Source organism: Halichoerus grypus, unplaced genomic scaffold, assembly GCF_964656455.1.
Source record: "Halichoerus grypus unplaced genomic scaffold, mHalGry1.hap1.1 HAP1_SCAFFOLD_38, whole genome shotgun sequence".
NCBI lineage: Eukaryota > Metazoa > Chordata > Mammalia > Carnivora > Phocidae > Halichoerus > Halichoerus grypus.
In genome coordinates, this window is record NW_027555004.1 from 283478 (window position 1) to 296119 (window position 12642).

Here is a 12642-nt window from a genome sequence, read left to right on the forward strand (position 1 = left end):
TTTCTCATGCTTTCACAAAAACACACAATATAGATGAAGTTGACGCTCAGGAAGGGCGATCTTTGCTGAGGCACGGGTTCTCTACAGTTCTGTTCCTTTGCGTTGCGTGGATGGCACTGAGGACTCCACGCACACACGGGAGAGCCGATCGAGTTTCCCGAAACAAGAGTTGAGTGGATAGGTGCCTTCTGCCCATGCTTATTTCTCGCTCCGAATTCTGCTGGGACTCCTTCCCCAGGTTTGCACTCAAGCGGACTTGAAAATGCTGCCACCCTGTGGAGAGGCGAATGAGCTGAAGCTGGGGTTCTTGACCGGCTTCTTTCTGCCAAATCAGTGTGGAGCCCTTAGCATTCCTGTGCACACATGGAGCCGAAGTGTTAGCTTCAGGTAACAAGAGCCGAGTCGAGAGGAGCCTTCTGGCCCGGACTCCTTCTCCCTCGGTTTCACGTAAGGAACCCGTTCCTCAGGCTCTCACCCACGGTAGCCTGGAAAGTGCTTCCTCCCTCAGAGAGGTGGATGGTAGCTAAAGCACGGTTTCTCTACCGTGTTGTTTCTTCCAGGGAGAACGCTAGCGATTAGACTTCCATGCAAAAGTAGGGCCGCAGTGCTAGCTAAATGAAACACCCGGGGAGTCGTCTTCTGCCTTTTGCTGGGGCCCGAGTCTCACTCGCAGAAACTTTGGACTCCCTTGCAGTCCTCTCACGCACGCACACAACCAGATGCTTCCACCCTCAGGAGCGGCTGTTTTAGCTGAAGCACGGATCCTCTACCATGTTTTCCCTTCGAGTTAGGTGGCTGTCTTTAAGCCTGCACACACACCCAGGGCAACGGTACTAGCCCCATAACCATGATGTGAGTTGAGAGCTGCCTTCTGTACCGGCCTGTCTCTCCCCCGATTTTACAAAATGGAAAATGTCCCCAGGCTCTCAGCCACAGTACACCCTAAACTGCTTCGCCCACAGAGAGGTCGACAGTAGCTAAAGCACAGTTTCTCTACTGTGTAGTTTCTTCGAGTTAGAACGCTAGCGATTAGACTTCCATGCAAATGTGGGGCTGCCGTGCTAGCTTGGTCAAACACATGGGGAGTCGTGTTCTGCCTTTCGCTGGGGCCTGAGTCTCACTCGCAAAAAGCTTTGGACGCCCTTGCAGTGCTCTCACGCACGCACACAACAACATGCTTCCACCCTCAGGAGCAGCTGTTTTACCTGAAGCACAGGCTCTCAACCGAGTTTTTCCTTCGAGTTAGGTGGCTCTGTTTAAGCCTGCACACACACCCTGGGCAACGGTACTAGCCCCATAACCATGATGTGGGTTGAGGGCTGCCTTCTGTACCGGCCTGTCTCTCCCCCGATATTACGATATTGAAACCGTCCCCAGGCTCTCAGCCACAGTACACCCTGAACTGCTTCGCCCACAGAGAGGTCGACGGTAGCTAAAGCACGGTTTCTCTACAGTGCTGTTTCTTCGAGTTAGAAAGCTAGCTATTAGACTTCCATTCAAAAGTGGGGCCGCAGTACTAGTTTCATGGAGCAAGTGGGGAGTCGTGTTCTGGCTTCTTCCGGCGCCTGGGTCTCACAAGGAAAATGGTTTTGGACTCACTTGCTGTGCACTCACGCATGCACACCACACAATGCGTCCACCCTGAGGCATGGCTCTTTTAGCCGAAGCAGGAATTCCCTACAGAGTTGTTCCTTTGACTTAGGTGGTTGGCTTATGGCCTGCAGGCACACCCGGGGCAAGGGTACTAGCCTCATAAACAAGAGGTGAGTTGAGAGCTGCCTTCCGCACCGGCCTGTTTCTCACTCCATTTCACGTATGGGACCCTTTCCCCGGTCTCTCATACACGAGCACTATACAACTCCTGCGGCTTCAGGAACGGCAATGTTAGCTAAAGCGCAGTAACGCTGCAGCATTGATTCTTGGTGTTAGTAGCCTGGTAGGCAAATGAGCTGCAGCTGGGATTCTTTACAAGCTTGTTTCTTCCCAGTCAGTGTCGAGCACATAGCATTCCAAGCACACATGGAGCAGTAGTGTGAGCTTCAGGTAGCAAGAGCTGAGTCCAGAGGTGCCTTCTGCCCGGACCTATTTCTCCCTTGGTTTCACGTATGGAACCCGTTCCCCAGGCTCTCAGCCACGGCACTCCGTGTAATGCTTCCTCCGTCTAGAGGTCGACGGTAGCTAAAGCACGGTTTCTCTACAGTGTTGTTTCTTCGAGTTAGAACACTAGCTGTTAGACTTCCATGCAAAAGTGGGGCTGCCGTGCTAGCGTGATGAAACACATGGGGAGTAGTGTTCTGCCTTTCGCTGGGGCCTGGAGAACGGCTTCCATACATAACACGGAGGGGGAAAGAGGCCTGTGCAGAAGGCACCTCTCCAACGAGCTCTAGTTTCATAAAACTAGCATTCCTCTTGCACGGGTGTGTGGAGGTCTAATATCCAGGCACCTCCCTCAAATGAAGAACAGTGTAGAGGAACCGTGCTTTAGCTACCGTCCACCTCTCTCAAGGAGAAAGCAGTTTACAGTGTAGGCCTGGTGAGAGCCAGGGGAACGGGTTCCATACATAACACGGAGGGAGAAACAGGCCGGTGCAGAAGGCACCTCTCGAACGAGCTCCAGTTTAATGAAAGCAGCATTGCTCTTGCACGGGTGTGTGGAGGTCTAATATCCAGGCACCGGCCTCGATGCAGCAAGAGTGGAGAGAAAACGCGCTTTGGTACCGTCCACCTGTCTGAAGGAGAAAGCAGTTTACTGTGCACCACGGGAGAGAGCCTGGAGAACGGGTTCCATACATAACACGGAGGGAGAAAGAGGCCTGTGCAGAAGGCACCTCTCCAACGAGCTCTAGTTCCATAAAACTAGCATTCCCCTTACACGGGTGTGTGGAGGTCTAATATCCAGGCACCTCCCTCAAATGAAGAACAGTGTAGAGGATCCGTGCTTTAGCTACCGTCTACCTCTCTGAAGGAGAAAGCAGTTTCCAGTGTAGGCCTGGTGAGAGCCTGGGGAAAGGGTCCCATACATAACACGGAGGGAGAAACAGGCCGGTGCAGAAGGCACCTCTCGAACGAGCTCCAGTTTAATGAAAGCAGCATTGCTCTTGCACGGGTGTGTGGTGGTCTAATATCCAGGCACCGGCCTCGATGCAGCAAGAGTGCAGAGAAAACGCGCTTTGGCTACCGTCCACCTGTCTGAAGGAGAAAGCAGTTTACTGTGTACCACGGGAGAGAGCCTGGGGAAGGGGTTGCATGCATAACACGGAGGGAGAAACAGGCTTGTGCAGAAGGCACCTCTCCAACGAGCTCTAGTTCCATAAAACTACCATTGCTCTTGCACGGGTGTGTGGAGGTCTAAATCCAGGCACCTCCCTCAAATGAAGAACAGGGTAGAGAAACCGTGCTTTAGCTACCGTCCACCTCTCTGAAGGTTAAAGCAGTTTACAGTGTAGCCCTGGTGAGAGCCTGGGGAACGGGTTCCATACCTAACACAGAGGGAGAAATATGCTGGTGCAGAAGGCACCTCTCGAAGGAGCTCTCGTTTCATGAACTAGCATTCTCTTTGCACGGGTGTGTGGAGGTCTAATATCCAGGCACCTCCTTCGAAGTAGCAAGAGTGTAGAGAAAACTAGCTTCAACTAACGTCCACATCTCTGAAGGAGAAAGCTCTTTAGCGTGTACCACGGGTGAGAGCCTGGGGAACGGGTTGCATACATAACACGGAGGGAGAGACAGGCCGGTGCAGAAGGCACTTCTCGAACGAGCTCTATTTTAATGAAAGTAGCATTGCTCTTGCACGGGTGTGTGGAGTTCTAATATCCAGTCACCGGCCTCGATGCAGCAAGAGTGTAGAGAAAATGTGCTTTAGCTACAGTCCACCTCTCTGAAGGAGAAAGCAGTTTACTGTGTACCACGGGAGAGAGCCTGGGGAACGGGTTCCATACATAACACGGAGGGAGAAAGAAGCCTGTGCAGAAGGCACCTCTCCAATGAGCTCTAGTTTCATAAAACTAGCATTGCTCTTGCACGGGTGTGTGGAGGTCTAATATCCAGGCACCTCCCTCATATGAAGAACAGTGTAGAGAAACGGTGCTTTAGCTACCGTCCACCTCTCTGAAGGAGAAAGCAGTTTACGGTGTACCACGGGTGAGCGCCTGGGGAACGGTTTCCATACATAACACAGAGGGAGAAACAGGCCAGTGCAGAAGGCACCTCTCGAACGAGCTCCAGTTTAATGAAAGCAGCATTGCTCTTGCACGGGTGTGTGGAGGTCTAATATCCAGGCACCTCCCTCGAAGGAGCAAGAGTGTAGAGAAAACTTGCTTTAACTAACGTCCACATCTCTGAAGGAGAAAGCTCTTTACCGTGTACCACGGGTGAGAGCCTGGGAAACGGGTTCCATACATAACACAGAGGGAGAAACAGGCCGGTGCAGAAGGCACCTCTCGAACGAGCTCCAGTTTAAGGAAAGCAGCATTGCTCTTGCACGGGTGTGTGGTGGTCTAATATCCAGGCACCGGCCTCGATGCAGCAAGAGTGTAGAGAAAATGTGCTTTAGCTACAGTCCACCTCTCTGAAGGAGGAAGCAGTTTATTGTGAACCACGGGAGAGAGCCTGGGGAACGGGTTCCACACATAACACGGAGAAAGAGGCCTGTGCAGGAGGCACCTCTGCAACGAGCTCTAGTTTCATAAAACTAGCATTGCTCTTGCACGGGTGTGTGGAGGTCTAATATCCAGGCACCTCCCTCAAATGAAGAACAGTGTAGAGGATCCGTGCTTTAGCTACCGTCCACCTCTCTGAAGGAGAAAGCAGTTTACGGTGTACCACGGGGGAGAGCCTGGGGAACGGTTTCCATACCTAACACGGAGGGAGAAACAGGTCGGTGCAGAAGGCACCTCTCGAACGAGCTCCAGTTTAATGAAAGCAGCATTGCTCTTGCACGGGTGTGTGGAGGTCTAATATCCCGGCACCGGCCTCGATGCAGCAAGAGTGTAGAGAAAACGCGCTTTGGCTACCTTCCACGTGTCTGAAGGAGAAAGCAGTTTACTGTGTACCACGGGAGAGAGCCTGGGGAACGTGTTGCATACATAACACGGAGGGAGAAAGAGGCCTGTGCAGAAGGCACCTCTCCAACGAGCTCTAGTTCCATAAACCTAGCATTGCTCTTGCACGGGTGTGTGGAGGTCTAATATCCAGGCACCTCACTGGATGGAACGGCAGTGTAGAGAAAACGTGCTTTAGCTACCGTCCACCTCTCTGAAGGAGAAAGCAGTTCACTGGGCACCACGGGAGAGAGCCTGGAGAACGGGTTCCATACATAACACGGAGGGAGAAAGAGGCCTGTGCAGAAGGCACCTCTCCAACGAGCTCTAGTTCCATAAAACTAGCATTGCTCTTGCACGGGTGTGTGGAGGTCTAATATCCAGGCACCTCACTCGAAGGAACGGCAGTGTAGAGAAAACGTGCTTTAGCTACCGTCCACCTCTCTGAAGGAGAAAGCAGTTCACTGGGCACCACGGGAGAGAGCCTGGAGTACGGATTCTTCCGGGGCCTGGGTCTCACAAGGAAAATGGTTTTGGACTCACTTGCAGTGCGCTCACGCATGCACACAGCAAAATGCGTCCACCCTGAGGCATGGCTCTTTTAGCCGAAGCAGGAATTCCCTACAGAGTTGTTCCTTTGAGTTAGGTGGTTGGCTTTAGGCCTGCAGGCACCCCCGGGGCAAGGGTACTAGCCTCATAAACCAGAGGTGACTTGAGAGCTGCCTTCCGCACCGGCCTGTTTCTCACTCCATTTCACGTCTGGGACCCTTTGCCCGGTCTCTCGTACACGAGCAGTGTCAAATTCCTCCTGCTTCAGGAACGGCAATGTTAACTCAAGCGCAGTCACTCCATAGGATTGATTCTTGGTGTTAGTAGCCTGGGAACTAGGCATCCAGGCACACAGGGTACAGCAGTGCTAATCTCCTCAAACAAGAGGTGAGTCGACAGCAGCCTTCCTTCCAGGCCTGCTTCTCACTCCGAGTTACGTTTAGGTTCCATTTCTCATGCTTTCACAAAAACACACAATATAGATGAAGTTGACGCTCAGGAAGGGCGATCTTTGCTGAGGCACGGGTTCTCTACAGTTCTGTTCCTTTGCGTTGCGTGGATGGCACTGAGGACTCCACGCACACACGGGAGAGCCGATCGAGTTTCCCGAAACAAGAGTTGAGTGGATAGGTGCCTTCTGCCCATGCTTATTTCTCGCTCCGAATTCTGCTGGGACTCCTTCCCCAGGTTTGCACTCAAGCGGACTTGAAAATGCTGCCACCCTGTGGAGAGGCGAATGAGCTGAAGCTGGGGTTCTTGACCGGCTTCTTTCTGCCAAATCAGTGTGGAGCCCTTAGCATTCCTGTGCACACATGGAGCCGAAGTGTTAGCTTCAGGTAACAAGAGCCGAGTCGAGAGGAGCCTTCTGGCCCGGACTCCTTCTCCCTCGGTTTCACGTAAGGAACCCGTTCCTCAGGCTCTCACCCACGGTAGCCTGGAAAGTGCTTCCTCCCTCAGAGAGGTGGATGGTAGCTAAAGCACGGTTTCTCTACCGTGTTGTTTCTTCCAGGGAGAACGCTAGCGATTAGACTTCCATGCAAAAGTAGGGCCGCAGTGCTAGCTAAATGAAACACCCGGGGAGTCGTCTTCTGCCTTTTGCTGGGGCCCGAGTCTCACTCGCAGAAACTTTGGACTCCCTTGCAGTCCTCTCACGCACGCACACAACCAGATGCTTCCACCCTCAGGAGCGGCTGTTTTAGCTGAAGCACGGATCCTCTACCATGTTTTCCCTTCGAGTTAGGTGGCTGTCTTTAAGCCTGCACACACACCCAGGGCAACGGTACTAGCCCCATAACCATGATGTGAGTTGAGAGCTGCCTTCTGTACCGGCCTGTCTCTCCCCCGATTTTACAAAATGGAAAATGTCCCCAGGCTCTCAGCCACAGTACACCCTAAACTGCTTCGCCCACAGAGAGGTCGACAGTAGCTAAAGCACAGTTTCTCTACTGTGTAGTTTCTTCGAGTTAGAACGCTAGCGATTAGACTTCCATGCAAATGTGGGGCTGCCGTGCTAGCTTGGTCAAACACATGGGGAGTCGTGTTCTGCCTTTCGCTGGGGCCTGAGTCTCACTCGCAAAAAGCTTTGGACGCCCTTGCAGTGCTCTCACGCACGCACACAACAACATGCTTCCACCCTCAGGAGCAGCTGTTTTACCTGAAGCACAGGCTCTCAACCGAGTTTTTCCTTCGAGTTAGGTGGCTCTGTTTAAGCCTGCACACACACCCTGGGCAACGGTACTAGCCCCATAACCATGATGTGGGTTGAGGGCTGCCTTCTGTACCGGCCTGTCTCTCCCCCGATATTACGATATTGAAACCGTCCCCAGGCTCTCAGCCACAGTACACCCTGAACTGCTTCGCCCACAGAGAGGTCGACGGTAGCTAAAGCACGGTTTCTCTACAGTGCTGTTTCTTCGAGTTAGAAAGCTAGCTATTAGACTTCCATTCAAAAGTGGGGCCGCAGTACTAGTTTCATGGAGCAAGTGGGGAGTCGTGTTCTGGCTTCTTCCGGCGCCTGGGTCTCACAAGGAAAATGGTTTTGGACTCACTTGCTGTGCACTCACGCATGCACACCACACAATGCGTCCACCCTGAGGCATGGCTCTTTTAGCCGAAGCAGGAATTCCCTACAGAGTTGTTCCTTTGACTTAGGTGGTTGGCTTATGGCCTGCAGGCACACCCGGGGCAAGGGTACTAGCCTCATAAACAAGAGGTGAGTTGAGAGCTGCCTTCCGCACCGGCCTGTTTCTCACTCCATTTCACGTATGGGACCCTTTCCCCGGTCTCTCATACACGAGCACTATACAACTCCTGCGGCTTCAGGAACGGCAATGTTAGCTAAAGCGCAGTAACGCTGCAGCATTGATTCTTGGTGTTAGTAGCCTGGTAGGCGAATGAGCTGCAGCTGGGATTCTTTACAAGCTTGTTTCTTCCCAGTCAGTGTCGAGCACATAGCATTCCAAGCACACATGGAGCAGTAGTGTGAGCTTCAGGTAGCAAGAGCTGAGTCCAGAGGTGCCTTCTGCCCGGACCTATTTCTCCCTTGGTTTCATGTATGGAACCCGTTCCCCAGGCTCTCAGCCACGGCACTCCGTGTAATGCTTCCTCCGTCTAGAGGTCGACGGTAGCTAAAGCACGGTTTCTCTACAGTGTTGTTTCTTCGAGTTAGAACACTAGCTGTTAGACTTCCATGCAAAAGTGGGGCTGCCGTGCTAGCGTGATGAAACACATGGGGAGTAGTGTTCTGCCTTTCGCTGGGGCCTGGAGAACGGCTTCCATACATAACACGGAGGGGGAAAGAGGCCTGTGCAGAAGGCACCTCTCCAACGAGCTCTAGTTTCATAAAACTAGCATTCCTCTTGCACGGGTGTGTGGAGGTCTAATATCCAGGCACCTCCCTCAAATGAAGAACAGTGTAGAGGAACCGTGCTTTAGCTACCGTCCACCTCTCTCAAGGAGAAAGCAGTTTACAGTGTAGGCCTGGTGAGAGCCAGGGGAACGGGTTCCATACATAACACGGAGGGAGAAACAGGCCGGTGCAGAAGGCACCTCTCGAACGAGCTCCAGTTTAATGAAAGCAGCATTGCTCTTGCACGGGTGTGTGGAGGTCTAATATCCAGGCACCGGCCTCGATGCAGCAAGAGTGGAGAGAAAACGCGCTTTGGTACCGTCCACCTGTCTGAAGGAGAAAGCAGTTTACTGTGCACCACGGGAGAGAGCCTGGAGAACGGGTTCCATACATAACACGGAGGGAGAAAGAGGCCTGTGCAGAAGGCACCTCTCCAACGAGCTCTAGTTCCATAAAACTAGCATTCCCCTTACACGGGTGTGTGGAGGTCTAATATCCAGGCACCTCCCTCAAATGAAGAACAGTGTAGAGGATCCGTGCTTTAGCTACCGTCTACCTCTCTGAAGGAGAAAGCAGTTTCCAGTGTAGGCCTGGTGAGAGCCTGGGGAAAGGGTCCCATACATAACACGGAGGGAGAAACAGGCCGGTGCAGAAGGCACCTCTCGAACGAGCTCCAGTTTAATGAAAGCAGCATTGCTCTTGCACGGGTGTGTGGTGGTCTAATATCCAGGCACCGGCCTCGATGCAGCAAGAGTGCAGAGAAAACGCGCTTTGGCTACCATCCACCTGTCTGAAGGAGAAAGCAGTTTACTGTGTACCACGGGAGAGAGCCTGGGGAAGGGGTTGCATGCATAACACGGAGGGAGAAACAGGCTTGTGCAGAAGGCACCTCTCCAACGAGCTCTAGTTCCATAAAACTACCATTGCTCTTGCACGGGTGTGTGGAGGTCTAAATCCAGGCACCTCCCTCAAATGAAGAACAGGGTAGAGAAACCGTGCTTTAGCTACCGTCCACCTCTCTGAAGGTTAAAGCAGTTTATAGTGTAGCCCTGGTGAGAGCCTGGGGAACGGGTTCCATACCTAACACAGAGGGAGAAATATGCTGGTGCAGAAGGCACCTCTCGAAGGAGCTCTAGTTTCATGAACTAGCATTCTCTTTGCACGGGTGTGTGGAGGTCTAATATCCAGGCACCTCCTTCGAAGTAGCAAGAGTGTAGAGAAAACTAGCTTCAACTAACGTCCACATCTCTGAAGGAGAAAGCTCTTTAGCGTGTACCACGGGTGAGAGCCTGGGGAACGGGTTGCATACATAACACGGAGGGAGAGACAGGCCGGTGCAGAAGGCACTTCTCGAACGAGCTCTATTTTAATGAAAGTAGCATTGCTCTTGCACGGGTGTGTGGAGTTCTAATATCCAGTCACCGGCCTCGATGCAGCAAGAGTGTAGAGAAAATGTGCTTTAGCTACAGTCCACCTCTCTGAAGGAGAAAGCAGTTTACTGTGTACCACGGGAGAGAGCCTGGGGAACGGGTTCCATACATAACACGGAGGGAGAAAGAAGCCTGTGCAGAAGGCACCTCTCCAATGAGCTCTAGTTTCATAAAACTAGCATTGCTCTTGCACGGGTGTGTGGAGGTCTAATATCCAGGCACCTCCCTCATATGAAGAACAGTGTAGAGAAACGGTGCTTTAGCTACCGTCCACCTCTCTGAAGGAGAAAGCAGTTTACGGTGTACCACGGGTGAGCGCCTGGGGAACGGTTTCCATACATAACACAGAGGGAGAAACAGGCCAGTGCAGAAGGCACCTCTCGAACGAGCTCCAGTTTAATGAAAGCAGCATTGCTCTTGCACGGGTGTGTGGAGGTCTAATATCCAGGCACCTCCCTCGAAGGAGCAAGAGTGTAGAGAAAACTTGCTTTAACTAACGTCCACATCTCTGAAGGAGAAAGCTCTTTACCGTGTACCACGGGTGAGAGCCTGGGAAACGGGTTCCATACATAACACAGAGGGAGAAACAGGCCGGTGCAGAAGGCACCTCTCGAACGAGCTCCAGTTTAAGGAAAGCAGCATTGCTCTTGCACGGGTGTGTGGTGGTCTAATATCCAGGCACCGGCCTCGATGCAGCAAGAGTGTAGAGAAAATGTGCTTTAGCTACAGTCCACCTCTCTGAAGGAGGAAGCAGTTTATTGTGAACCACGGGAGAGAGCCTGGGGAACGGGTTCCACACATAACACGGAGAAAGAGGCCTGTGCAGGAGGCACCTCTGCAACGAGCTCTAGTTTCATAAAACTAGCATTGCTCTTGCACGGGTGTGTGGAGGTCTAATATCCAGGCACCTCCCTCAAATGAAGAACAGTGTAGAGGATCCGTGCTTTAGCTACCGTCCACCTCTCTGAAGGAGAAAGCAGTTTACGGTGTACCACGGGGGAGAGCCTGGGGAACGGTTTCCATACCTAACACGGAGGGAGAAACAGGTCGGTGCAGAAGGCACCTCTCGAACGAGCTCCAGTTTAATGAAAGCAGCATTGCTCTTGCACGGGTGTGTGGAGGTCTAATATCCCGGCACCGGCCTCGATGCAGCAAGAGTGTAGAGAAAACGCGCTTTGGCTACCTTCCACGTGTCTGAAGGAGAAAGCAGTTTACTGTGTACCACGGGAGAGAGCCTGGGGAACGTGTTGCATACATAACACGGAGGGAGAAAGAGGCCTGTGCAGAAGGCACCTCTCCAACGAGCTCTAGTTCCATAAACCTAGCATTGCTCTTGCACGGGTGTGTGGAGGTCTAATATCCAGGCACCTCACTGGATGGAACGGCAGTGTAGAGAAAACGTGCTTTAGCTACCGTCCACCTCTCTGAAGGAGAAAGCAGTTCACTGGGCACCACGGGAGAGAGCCTGGAGAACGGGTTCCATACATAACACGGAGGGAGAAAGAGGCCTGTGCAGAAGGCACCTCTCCAACGAGCTCTAGTTCCATAAAACTAGCATTGCTCTTGCACGGGTGTGTGGAGGTCTAATATCCAGGCACCTCACTCGAAGGAACGGCAGTGTAGAGAAAACGTGCTTTAGCTACCGTCCACCTCTCTGAAGGAGAAAGCAGTTCACTGGGCACCACGGGAGAGAGCCTGGAGTACGGATTCTTCCGGGGCCTGGGTCTCACAAGGAAAATGGTTTTGGACTCACTTGCAGTGCGCTCACGCATGCACACAGCAAAATGCGTCCACCCTGAGGCATGGCTCTTTTAGCCGAAGCAGGAATTCCCTACAGAGTTGTTCCTTTGAGTTAGGTGGTTGGCTTTAGGCCTGCAGGCACCCCCGGGGCAAGGGTACTAGCCTCATAAACCAGAGGTGACTTGAGAGCTGCCTTCCGCACCGGCCTGTTTCTCACTCCATTTCACGTCTGGGACCCTTTGCCCGGTCTCTCGTACACGAGCAGTGTCAAATTCCTCCTGCTTCAGGAACGGCAATGTTAACTCAAGCGCAGTCACTCCATAGGATTGATTCTTGGTGTTAGTAGCCTGGGAACTAGGCATCCAGGCACACAGGGTACAGCAGTGCTAATCTCCTCAAACAAGAGGTGAGTCGACAGCAGCCTTCCTTCCAGGCCTGCTTCTCACTCCGAGTTACGTTTAGGTTCCATTTCTCATGCTTTCACAGGAACACACAATATAGATGAAGTTGACGCTCAGGAAGGGCGATCTTTGCTGAGGCACGGGTTCTCTACAGTTCTGTTCCTTTGCGTTGCGTGGATGGCACTGAGGACTCCACGCACACACGGGAGAGCCGATCGAGTTTCCCGAAACAAGAGTTGAGTGGATAGGTGCCTTCTGCCCATGCTTATTTCTCGCTCCGAATTCTGCTGGGACTCCTTCCCCAGGTTTGCACTCAAGCGGACTTGAAAATGCTGCCACCCTGTGGAGAGGCGAATGAGCTGAAGCTGGGGTTCTTGACCGGCTTCTTTCTGCCAAATCAGTGTGGAGCCCTTAGCATTCCTGTGCACACATGGAGCCGAAGTGTTAGCTTCAGGTAACAAGAGCCGAGTCGAGAGGAGCCTTCTGGCCCGGACTCCTTCTCCCTCGGTTTCACGTAAGGAACCCGTTCCTCAGGCTCTCACCCACGGTAGCCTGGAAAGTGCTTCCTCCCTCAGAGAGGTGGATGGTAGCTAAAGCACGGTTTCTCTACCGTGTTGTTTCTTCCAGGGAGAACG